The sequence below is a fragment of the Phyllostomus hastatus genome, unplaced genomic scaffold (genome assembly GCF_019186645.2).
Source record: "Phyllostomus hastatus isolate PE091 unplaced genomic scaffold, TTU_PhHast_1.1 phas_contig_98, whole genome shotgun sequence".
NCBI classification, from domain to species: Eukaryota; Metazoa; Chordata; class Mammalia; order Chiroptera; family Phyllostomidae; genus Phyllostomus; species Phyllostomus hastatus.
In genome coordinates, this window is record NW_025333999.1 from 2794162 (window position 1) to 2805665 (window position 11504).

An 11504-nucleotide genomic window follows, 5' to 3' on the forward strand; every position below is an offset into this window, starting at 1 on the left:
CAGCCCCACCAGACTGGCTTTTGGGGAGGGACGTAATTAGCTAGTTTCCAGCCAGGTCTCTGGGGTGGAGAATAGGACGGAAATGCCCAGGTCCTCACAGTGGGGGGCTGCAGGTGGCCTCAGAAGGCCTCCTGGGATGAAGTGAAGAACTGAGGGCTGGCTCCCACGGGGCTGGATGGGACCAAAGCTGGGATCTCAGGGGCACCGTGGTGGGGAGGCCAGCTTAGGTGTAAAAGGCAAGAAAACCATCAGAGAGGAGACCTTCCCCCAAGAGTGCACCCAGCCTAAGGGGCCAATAGACACCACTATTTAAACCCCATGCCCTGGCTGAGTTGGTTGGAGTATTGTTCAGTGCACTGAAGCGTTGCCGGTTCGGTTCCCAGTCAGGGCACACACCTAGATTTCAGGTTTGGTCCCTGCTTGGGACACATCAATGTTTCCTCCTTCTCTCTCTCCCTTCCTCTCTCTCTAAGAAAAAATCAATGGAAACATGTCCTCAGCTGCAGATTAAAAATAATAATAATAAAATAAACTGCAGTGTGGTGGGTTGAAGAGTGTCCCCCTGCACCCCAAAATTCCTGTACACCTATAGCCTCAGCAATAAGGTTTTTGCAGATGAAATCAGGGAAGGATCTCAAGATGAGATGTTCTGAGCAATGGGCCCCTAGTCCAATGATTGGTGTCTCTTTTTTAGATGTATGTATGTATTTATTTATTTACTTATTTATCTTTAGAGAGAGGGGAAGGGATGGAGAAAGAGGGAGAGAAACATCAATGTGTGTTTGTCTTTCTCACGCCCCCTCCTGGGGACCTGGCCTGCAACCCAGGCATGTGCCCTGACTGGGAATCACTGTGGTGCCCCTTTGGTTTGCAAGCTGGCAATCCATTGTCCCCTGAGCCACACCAGCCAGGGCCAATATTTGGTGTCTTTGTAAGAGAACAGAGATTGGGATACAGATAGACACAGAGAGGAGGAGGCCACGTGAGGACAGAGGCAGAGACTGAAGAGACGTGGCCACAAGCCATGGATGTCTTTGGCCACCAGAAGCTGCAAGAGACCTAGCAGGATCCACAGAAGGAGCAAGACCCTGAAGACACCCTGATCCCAGACTTCCGGCCCCAGGACTGTGAGAGGATATATTTCTGCTATTTTCAGCCCCGTAGTTTGTGGTCATTTGTTACAGCAGCCTCAGGAAGCCCCTACCTCTAAAACCCTCTGTGGGCCTGGCTCCCTCGGAATTAAGTGCTGACACCTGGCTATAGCCCAAGGTCCCTTGGCAAGTGGCCCCTGCCTCCCCTAGGGCTTTTTGTCCACCATTCTCTCTCTTGCCCTGTGGTCAGTTCAACACCTGCCTCTTGGCCTTTGTCTGTGCTGTTACACCTGCCTTCAGCTCTTCCCAGCATCAACTCACTTGAATCTCAGTCCACAGATCAGCCTCCCCTCCATTCTGCTCCATCCCAGCTTTTTGTCCTTCATATTCCTTATTACAATGTTACGCCCATGTACACTTTTGTTTAGTCTCTCTCTCACGACATCAGCCCCACATGGGCAAGGATTTTTTTCTCATCCACCCTGGCACCCAGAACAGGGTCAGACATAGGGAGGTGCTAGATCAAAAAGTGCAAAATGATCAGTGAGTGAATAATGACAAAGGACCCCAGTTGCCCTCCTCACACCAGGCCTGGGGCTGGTTCCTCCTCTAGCCTCTCCCAGCTCTGCCTTGCCCCAGAGGCCTGTGGGGTGCTGGGCTGGGAGCGCTCTGGTTTCAGAAGGGTGGCCTTTACTCTAAATTTGCCCAGTCCTAAAACAGAGGGATTCGGGGCATCTTCAAGCTTGTGGGGAGTGGAGGGGCCGGGGCCTGGCCCACTGCCTGCCTCCCACCCCCGCCTCCCTGGCCTGCCTGAGCCAGAGTAGCACAGCTGCTGACATTTACAGAGTCTTAGGGTGCCTTTGGCCGGTGGAGGGGAAGACAGAGGAATTTGCGGAGCTTGTGCGTGAATGTGTAACTGTGGGAATTTGTGTTGATGTGTGTGAGCGTGAGGCTGTGTGAGAATTTGAGATGTGTGAGTTTTTGCACATTTAATCTAGTGCCTCCTGTGTGTCCGACCCTGTTCTGGGCACCAGGGGCACTGGAGTGAACAAGATTAAATGCCTGCCCAGTGCTTGCCTCACTTCAGCAGCACATGCACTGGAATGGGAACAGCACAGAGGAGATTAGCATGGCCCCTGCACAAGGATGGCACGCAGATTCCTGAAGTGTCCATATCTTTAAAAAAAACAACAGTGATGCCTGCCTACGTGGGGCCGACATCCTGGACAGGCACTAAACAAACGTGTGTGTGTGTGTGTGTGTGTGTGTGTGTGTGTGAAGTAGCAATAAGTGTGAAGGGTGAGAGTGTGTGATTGTGTGAGAGTGTGTGTGAGGATGGGTCAGCATGTGATTGTGTGAGAATTCGAGGGTGTGTGTGCATGATTCTCAGGGTGAGACTGATCATGGGAAAGTGAGTGTGTGGGTGTGTATGAGTGTGTGAGGATGTCAGAGTATATGTCAGAGTATATGATGGTGTAAGAATTTGAGAATGTGAGTGTGTGAGAATTTGACAGTGTGTAACTGAGAGTGTGTGATTGTGGGGACTTAAGAGGCTGTGAGGGAGTGTGAGCCTGTGAGTGTGAGCGCGTGTGTGTTGGGGAACAGGCGACCTGTGTGCTCAGGCACACGTGGACCCTGGGCCTTGCCTCCCTCAATGGCTCCCATCACTCCATTCCCGCCCCTCCTTCCCTAGTTCACTCCTTCTCCTCGGGGTTCCTTCCTACCTCTTCCCTCCACTCATTTATTCTTTTGGACTTTGTCTTCCCATTTGAGGTTCTGGGGCCTGTCACTTCATCCCCGTCTCTCTCCCCGCCTCAACCCCCAAGGAGGGTCAGAAGGGCAGACAGGCAGGGCTGCAGCTGAGTCTTCTGCACCCAGAGGTCTCTGATCCCCCAGTTGCACAGGGTGGGGGGCCCAGGGAAGCCCCAGGACCAAGGCTGTGGGGCTATTATTGCCTGGGCAGACTCTTCCACCCTCCCGCCAGACTGCCCCACCTCACCCACTGACCCCAGAGGAAAGGGAAGAGGGACTAAAAACTGACCCTCTGCCTGGCAGTTCTCAGCCCTGGCTGCACATCAGAGTCACCTGGGGGAGCCGTGGGCTCTCTCGTGTCCTGGCCGTTCCCCTCGCCCTGCTGCACTGCCGGCTGGAAGTAGCTGGGATTTAGAGTTGGAGGCAGGGTCTAGGGCAGGGTCCCCAGTTTCTGTGCTGTTGACACTGGGGACAGATCATCCTCTGGGGTGGGGTCACGCTGTGTGCCCTGTGGTGTGTCAAGAAGCATCCCCAGCCCCCACCCCTCAGGTGCCAGTAGCACCCTCTCTCCCAATCGTGACAACCAAATCCACCTCCAGACGTGGCCAAGTTGCCCCTGGTGGGCAGGATCGCCCCTGTGCAACCTCTGGGCTTGGGGGACAAGTGGACCTCGATGGGCACCATAATGCAAACCCTGTCCTATCTCCCAGGGCCCCCCAAAGCTATGGGTTTTGGGGGGCTTTTTTGCCACATGCTCTCCCAAAGCTCCTAGGACAACAGAGGGAAAGTGAGACCAGGCTTGGAGGGGTGGGAGTCCCCCTCAACAGCCCTTAGCACTGCTGGCTCTGAAGGAAATGGTTTCCACCTGCCTCCTCAGCAGCACTGCCCCAAGGCTGCAGATTAAGAATCAATTAAGAGCAGGAGGAGGATGTGCCAGGCGGAGGCAGGGCGAGCTGGGGGCACTGGACTGCATGATGGATGGGGGTGACTGGCAGGGGCCGGGGGCTCAGTGGGCCCTGGTCGGTGAGGAGGAGGCTCCCTGAGACTGCCGTCTGGAGTGCTGGCAAAACAATGCTCGTTTTACAGGTTGTTGTGAAGATTTGAATGCGTACATATCCTAGATGAATACAAACTCCATCTTATTTTATTTGGCAGACACTTATCTATCAACTGCTGCTAGATAACTGTTTACTAAATAAAAATATTTAAAATGAATGGCCCTGGCAGGGTGACTCAGTTGGTTAGAGCATCATCCGTACACCAAAAGGTTGCAGGTTCAACCCCCCAGTCAGGGCACTTGCCTGGGTTGCGAGTTTGATCCTCAGTTGGGGCAGAAATGAGAGGCAACTGATTGATGCTTCTCTCTTTCAGGGATGTTTCTCTCTCTCTCTCTCTTTCTCTTCTTTCCTCTCCTTTTAAAAGTCAATAAACAATCTCAACTGGGGATTTAAAAAAATAAAAATTGAACAAAATAAAATGAATGATGGGGCTGAGCGCCACCCCCACCTGTATGTGGCCGATGGCCACTGCGGGAGACACTGCTGGGGCCCCCACCCAGATCTGCTTCCCTGGGCCACGGCCTCCATCTTCCTCCCGCTTCCAGTATTGGCTACCAATGGTTCCCACCTGTCTCTCCTCTGGAGAATGTCTCCTGCTCATGGGAGCCCCCTTCTGTGGAGATGGGGAGCCCAGGGGGCGCTTCTCCCTCCACCCAGGTGCTGCCCACAGCCAGTGGCTGTCTGATATGAGGCCAGCCCCGGTGCCTCAAGCTGGAACAACGGTGCTATGCAGTTCGCGCTCCCGAGTTCCTTCTGGGACCCGCAGGGGCAGAGCCCAGCTGAACCCACTGCCTGGCTGAGCCCGTTTCCTCTGCCCCAGGACAGAGGCTGAAAGCTCTGCCACACTGTGCCACCTGTGTCACATGCCGCTCATTAGAAGATGGCCACTTGGCCAGCTCACACTCAAGAAAGGGGTAGATGGGGCTTCATCTCTTGAAAGGAAGAGTATCAAAGAATTTGGGACATACTTTAAATTTTATTTTATTCAAAATGTTCATTGAGGCATAATTGACATATAACATTGCATTAATTTTGGGTATACAAGGTAATGACTTTGTGTACAGACTGTCCCCGACAACAACGGTTCAGCTCATGACTCTTCTACTTCATGACGGTGTGAAAGTGATCCCCAAGGGCACGAAGTATCTTCTTTGATCCCCAGCACAGAGCAGCTGCTTAATAACTAGGTTGTAGTTTGGGTTACTCAAATGCAGAGCCTGAGGTAAGGATCTGAAAAGCAAGTTGTTTATCTAGGAGATGGCCACAGCAAACACCAGTAGGGCACAGGGACAGACAGAAGACAGCTAACAATGGATGTGTCATCAAGCCAGCTGCCTCTGTGGGCAGTTGCAGCTCAACCAAACTGGGGACCTCTGGGGGGCCAGTGTAGGACACTGTCAAAGGGTGAGGGAGGTGGCCCATCCGTCCACCAACTCCTGTCAGGTTGAGAGGCACTGCCGAGGTATGAGGATTATTCCCTGGTGCTTCCAGCCTGCTGCATGGGCCAGAAAAGCCACTGAAAGCTTCAGAAAAGCCCTCCAGCCAAGAGCGGCTGCAGATAGCAGCAGTGGATGGCAACTGGAGCCTGCTGAAACTGGGGAGGCTGGAAGGATACAAATTGGGCATCAAGACCCTTTGCTACAAACTATTAGTTGAATAATTGAATTAAAAATTTTCAATAGTTGCCCATAGCCTAAAGGACAAAATCCGCTTCTGAGCTGGCACATAAAACCGCTGTGACCCAGCTTTATATCTCAATGCTACATCAGGGGTGACAAATTCAAACATCTACAGAGGCCACTGGGCAGGAAAGATAAAGGGCAAAGCCAGTCAAGGGTGAGGAAAATGTAGTTCCTGGACTTATTTCATTTTCCTTTTCTAAATTGAGATGTGAGTGTGGTTAGGTCTTGCTCTGTCACAGGGAAAGCAGCAAATACTGTGAGCAAGATGCTAAAATGGTAACAGACCCAGCCACAGTGTTGGGAGATTATAGGGAGTGGTGGGGACTACGGAGAATTGGAAAACACTTTTCCATTATGCTCTATGGAAAGGCAGGCCCAAAGTTACCAGATTTTCTGTTGTTGTTTTTTCTAGAAAAGCCTGGATTTTTGTACAAAATCCTTAACTATTTACATCTTGATGATCAATCCAAATATTTCTTAAGGCACACCCGTGGGCTGGTTTCAACCAGTCCTTACCTTTTGTGCTACCCTTATCAAGCACCCTAAAGGTTCAGGAAACTGATGCAGACTTTAAAAACCCCAAGTCTTTGCACATGTTTTTCCTTCTGCTGGGCCTGCTTTCCCACTCTTGTGGAAAACTCCTATTCATCCTGTAAACCTCTAATCAGAAATTACCCAAAACAAGACTCTCCTAGAACTCTTATTGAGCATTTTCTTATTTTGCTGAGTAGACTTACTTGTCTCTTTTCTCCACAACCTGTGAGCTCTGCGGGTGCCATCTCTGTGGGCCTCGTCCAGCTCTGTGTTCTCAGGGATCAAGGGTCAGCATGCCAGAGCACAGACAGAACTGTTTGCAAGCATGCCCTTGCTTTATCCACATCCAATGGTATAGTGAGTGGTGAGTGGCTCTTAATGAAAAACAGAAAAGACCCTGGTCTGTAGTGTCTGTCAATTTCCATGGTGTAAATACTCCCACCGTGGCTGATTTCAAAATACCAATATTACATCATAAGTTTCCACTGGGACATCCCTGAGTTAAGAAGACAGGTGTCTAGTATGAGGCAGCCCAGCACAGCACTGCCTACATCTCTGCCTTCCCCTTAGCGATAACTTCCCCTCTTGCTTCAATGACAAAATAGCCGTCCCTGCCCATCTTCTTCCTCAACATGGCCTTTGCTATCTTTGTTTTTTAAACTTCTAAAAGTCTTTTTTACTGGAACATGCCATACCGTAAGATGTGTATATCACAAGCTTACCACTCCATGAATTTTTATGAAATGAATACTCCCATGTTACCAGTACCAGATCAAGAACAGACCCCCAGAAACCCCCTTCCAGCCACTACCCTGTTGCCCAATTTCTATCACCACAGAAGAGTTTTGCCCATTCTAGAACTTCATGTAAATTGACTCAGACACTGTGTCTTCTTCTGTGTACACTTCTTTTCTCCAATATTGAGTTTGTGAGATTCAGCCTTGTTTATTACAGGAAGCAATGGGGTTCTCTTTTTTGTTGCTGCATAGTATTCCATGATCTGACTTATCACAATCTGTTCATTCTATTCTTATGGACTGGTGGGTAGTTTCCACTTTGGAGCTATTTGCCCAAGAGCAGAACCACAGGATCATGGAAGAGGTAAATATTCAGCTTTCGTAGATGAAGTAAAACAGTTTTCCAAATTGGTTTTGTCATACACCCTCCCACTGCCAGTGTGTGGGATTTGAGTGGCAGAATCATCTTTTCTTTTTTTAATTAAAAAAATATATTTTATTTATTTATTTTTAAAGAGATGGGAAAGGCGTGGGAAAGAGAGGGAGAGAAACATCGATACAAAAAACGGATCGGGTGCCTCTCACACATGCCCCAACCAGGGACCAAACCGGCAACCCAGGCAGGTGCCCTGAGCAGGAATTGAACCGACAGCCTTCCACTTTACAGGACAATGCCCAGCCAACTGAGGCTCATTGGTCAGGGCTAGAACCATCTTCTTTTTGTTTATTTATTTTTTTAGGATTTTATTTATTTTTAGAGAGAGGAAGGGAGAGAGAAAGAGAGGGAGAGAAACATCAATGTGTTGTTGCCTCTCGTGCATCCTCTACTGGGGACCTGGCCAGCAACCCAGGCATGTGCCCTGACTGGGAACCAAATGGATGACCCTTTGGTTCACAGGCTGGTGCTCAATCCACTGAGCCATCTTCTTAAAATGTAAATCAGACCAAAACCCTTTAATGATTCCCATTTTAAGATGAAGTTCAGACTGACTAACATACTCTTTGTCCTCTGCTGGGCTTTTCCACATCAGCTCTCTGCCACCCTCCCTTCCTCATGGTGCTCAGGCCACAGTCCTCGAGTATGACACATGCGTGGGTATCTGAGGGACTTCCATGCACGGTTCCCTCTCCCTGGAAGGCTGCCTCCCACTCTTCGCCAGCTAACTTCCACATCCATTAACTTAGCTCAAAGTGCAATGTCTTGAAGAAGATACCTTTCTTGACTCCCTCCCTATCTAAATTTGTTTTCCCCAGGGTTATCCTCCTAGCTTCCTGTTCTTTTCCTTCAATGTAATAATGACACATTTGGGTGACATAGGTATTTATTTTATCAATGTCTAGGTGTCAGTCATGTTCTATTTCTTAACTGCAGTTGCAGGTATATTGCTTATTTATTAAATTATACACTAAAATATATTGAAAACATATATAGTACTCAACCCCCTGTTAGGTACTACTGTAAGCATTTTTGAAATATTAATTCATTTAATAAATTCATTTCACTTTTTAAATATTAAGGAAATGAATTAATGGTAAAATGAATATATTTCACCTTTCAAAAATTAATTCATTTCATTAAATCTTCAAAATAGCCCTATGAGGTAGATGCTGTTATTATCCTCCTTTACAGGTGAGAATGTGGAGTTTCAGAAACATCGCCCCTCAACCCCCAGCCCTACCCCAGCCAGTTTAAGAAGCTCAGAGTCCTCCCCTTCATCCTTCACACCTGACTGGGTAGCTGACTGACACCAGAGGACGGGGTGGAGGACGTGGTAGGATATTTTAGGAACCTATCTGAGAAGTAGACCAATCACTTCTGCATCCCATTGGACAGAAATCAGGCTCATCATCACCTTGCCCAGCGATTACAGAGGCTGGGAAATGTAGTCTTCCTGCGTGTACAGGAAGAAGAAACAGGTTTAGTGAAACCAGACTTCGTGGTTGCCATTTTTCATGAGTGCCTACTAAGTGCCAGGTACTCTGTTCATTTAGCCTGTTTGCTGTGGGTGAATGAATAAATAGTAAAAAAGCACATAATAATAAGTTATTTAAAATACATTTAAAATAAATAAAAATTTAAATTTAAAATAAATTTAAAAGTAAATCAATAATTAATAAAGAGATCACTTGTGTGTGATTGTATGTGCATGCAGAGAGAATATGGAGTATGGAGCTGGGGTGGTCCTGTCCTTCTGCATGGGGCCAATGATCCCAGATGGCAGAGTCCACTCCCAAATGAAGCAGGTCCAGCCGGCAGATCCAGCTGCTGGCATCCATTCTCCTCTTTTTTTTTTTTTTTTTAATTTTTAAAATTATAGCCTCTGAGTTTTGCCTGGGCACATAGCTTCTCTGTTGGAGACTACATTTCCCACTCTCCCCTGCAGCTAAGTGTGACCATGTGACTAAGTTCTAGCCAATGGGATGTGTGCAACTTTCAGGTTTGTCCTCAAAGGAAGTTGTTGCCCTCCACATCCTTCTACCTGATTCCCCAGGGAACCCCAGGGGGAATCCACCAGTGATGTGAACAGCAAAGCTGTCCCACTAGCCCCGGACCATTAACCTCTGGACATTTACATGAGCAAGAAATAAACAGTCATCTTGTTACAGCTGCTGGATTATTGGGTCTCTTTGTTACAGCATCATGGCTTGTGCTTGAGTAACGCAGCATCTGCCCTCACCTCAGGCTGACCCCTTGGGTGCTGACTTAGCTCCTCCATTCCTGCCTCCACAGTAACTACCTCCCCTCTCCATGACTCTGATGTCTTGAACAACGGTGAACAAATCTACTGTGTTCTTTTAAAAAAAATTTAGAGAGAGAGGAAGGAGGGAAGAGAGAGAGAGAGAGAGAGAGAGAGAGATTGATTTGTTCCACTTATTTATACATTCATTGATTGGTCCTTATATGTGTCCTGACCTGGGGGGATGAAGCCGCAACCTTGGCATATCCGGATGATGCTCTAACCAATTTAGCTACCCAGACAGGGCCCCTAGACTGTGCTCTGAGTAAACACGAGTATGTGAGAACCAGGAATCAGACAGAGAGTTTCGGTTCAGACTTCATTTGTTCAGGTTCCTAATTCTCTGGGCTAATTGCACCTTGTGCTTCAATCACCAGCCTACACGGAGTCCAGGCTCCTGGGAGTCTCCTGGCATCCCTTTCCTCTTTTACAGTTTTCCTTTGAGGAAATGCCTCTACATCACTTTAGGCCCATGTGGAACATTGTGGCGGGGTTGACTTTCCCTCACCTCCAGTGATGAGCATGTGGCCCAAGATGGGAATCTGATCCCATCTTTTTCATTGTCATCTATTTGTCTGTTTGTTTGTTTTCAAGTGTGGGGTAAGGGCCATGGGGAGAGGAGAGCTTCTCCTCCTTTCACTGCTTAAACTTTGGGAATTTAAAAGTGTTGTCCTGGATGGTCTGGCTCAGTGTATTGAGCACTGGCCTGTGAACCAAAAGGTCACAGGTTCGATTCCCAGGCAGGGCACATGCCTGGGTTGCTGGCTAGGTCCTCAGTTGGGAGCCTACAGAGGCAATCGATCAATGTTTCTCTCCCTCTCTTTCTCCCTCCCTTCCCCTTTCTCTAAAAGTAAATACATAAAATCTTTTTTTTTTTTAAACTGTTGTGTTTTTACCAGGTAAACCCACTGGGCCATGCCTGCTGTATGTTTGATAAGGAGATGTGCAGAAGATGGAGGTGAGTGACTGAACTTTGGGGGACATCGGGGTGCCAGCCTGGGCTACTTTGCCCTCACACCCATTCTTCGTCTTCATCCTGGTGTGGCTGGACCATACTAGTGCGGCTGGGAGTAGCCTCTAAACATTTTACATTCAGGTCTTCAAAACTGCACACCCCTTCTTCTCTCTAGGCACTCTCTCTCTCTGCCTTTGTCACCTGCTGTCTGGACAGAGAGGGACTTGCAGAGGGCTCTGAGACACTGGAAGGGGGTGGCTCCACAGTTCAGAGCGAGGCTGTGTCTGCAGGTGGAGCAGAGCTGCCTGCTATGTGATTGAGAAATAAGCCTGTAGTGTGATAAGCCCTGGGGGCTTGGGGATGCCTGTCACAGTGACTGGGGTATACTTACTCTCACTAGTACAATATTTGAACTTGCTTAATGCTCAAAACAGCCCTAGTAGGTAGGTTCCATTATTATCCAATCTATAGATGAGCAGCTGAGGCACAGAGAAGGTCAGCCACACACCCAAGGTCAGGTTCCTCGCCCTACAGTGTATTTCCTGGTCCTGTGGGGGTGCAGCCTCAGCCCCTAGCCTTGTCCTCTTGTTGTATCAGCCACACTCAGGTGTGGTTTCACCTGCTGCTATTTTTCTAATAGGAGCCCACCCTGAGATGATGCATAAGGGGCTTGGTGCAGTGCTGGTGCATAATTCACTCCCCCCAAAATGTTTGAGACTATTATTATCTGGCCGATAGCTCAGTGGTTAAGTCAGACAGGCTGGGTGAAAGCCCAACTCCACCATTTACTAGCTGGGTGACCATGGGTAGGTTACTTCACCTCTCTGTGCTGCAGTTTCCCCATCCATAAAATGGGAATAATGATGCTATCTAGTTCATAGGGTTATTGCAAGAATTAAGATATAAAATGCTGCACAGTTCCTGCCACTGACTTTAGGTTTTACAATTGTTCTAATG

At 48.5% G+C, this 11504-nt stretch overlaps 1 non-coding gene across 1 annotated transcript; it reads left to right on the forward strand.

Annotated features, from left to right (window-relative positions):
- The first annotated feature begins 2160 nt into the window (after positions 1-2160).
- Positions 2161-2272, forward strand: LOC123828631. The gene has a single exon (XR_006787477.1). It is a non-coding gene; the product is annotated as a U6 spliceosomal RNA (small nuclear RNA).
- The last annotated feature ends 9232 nt before the right edge of the window (positions 2273-11504 follow it).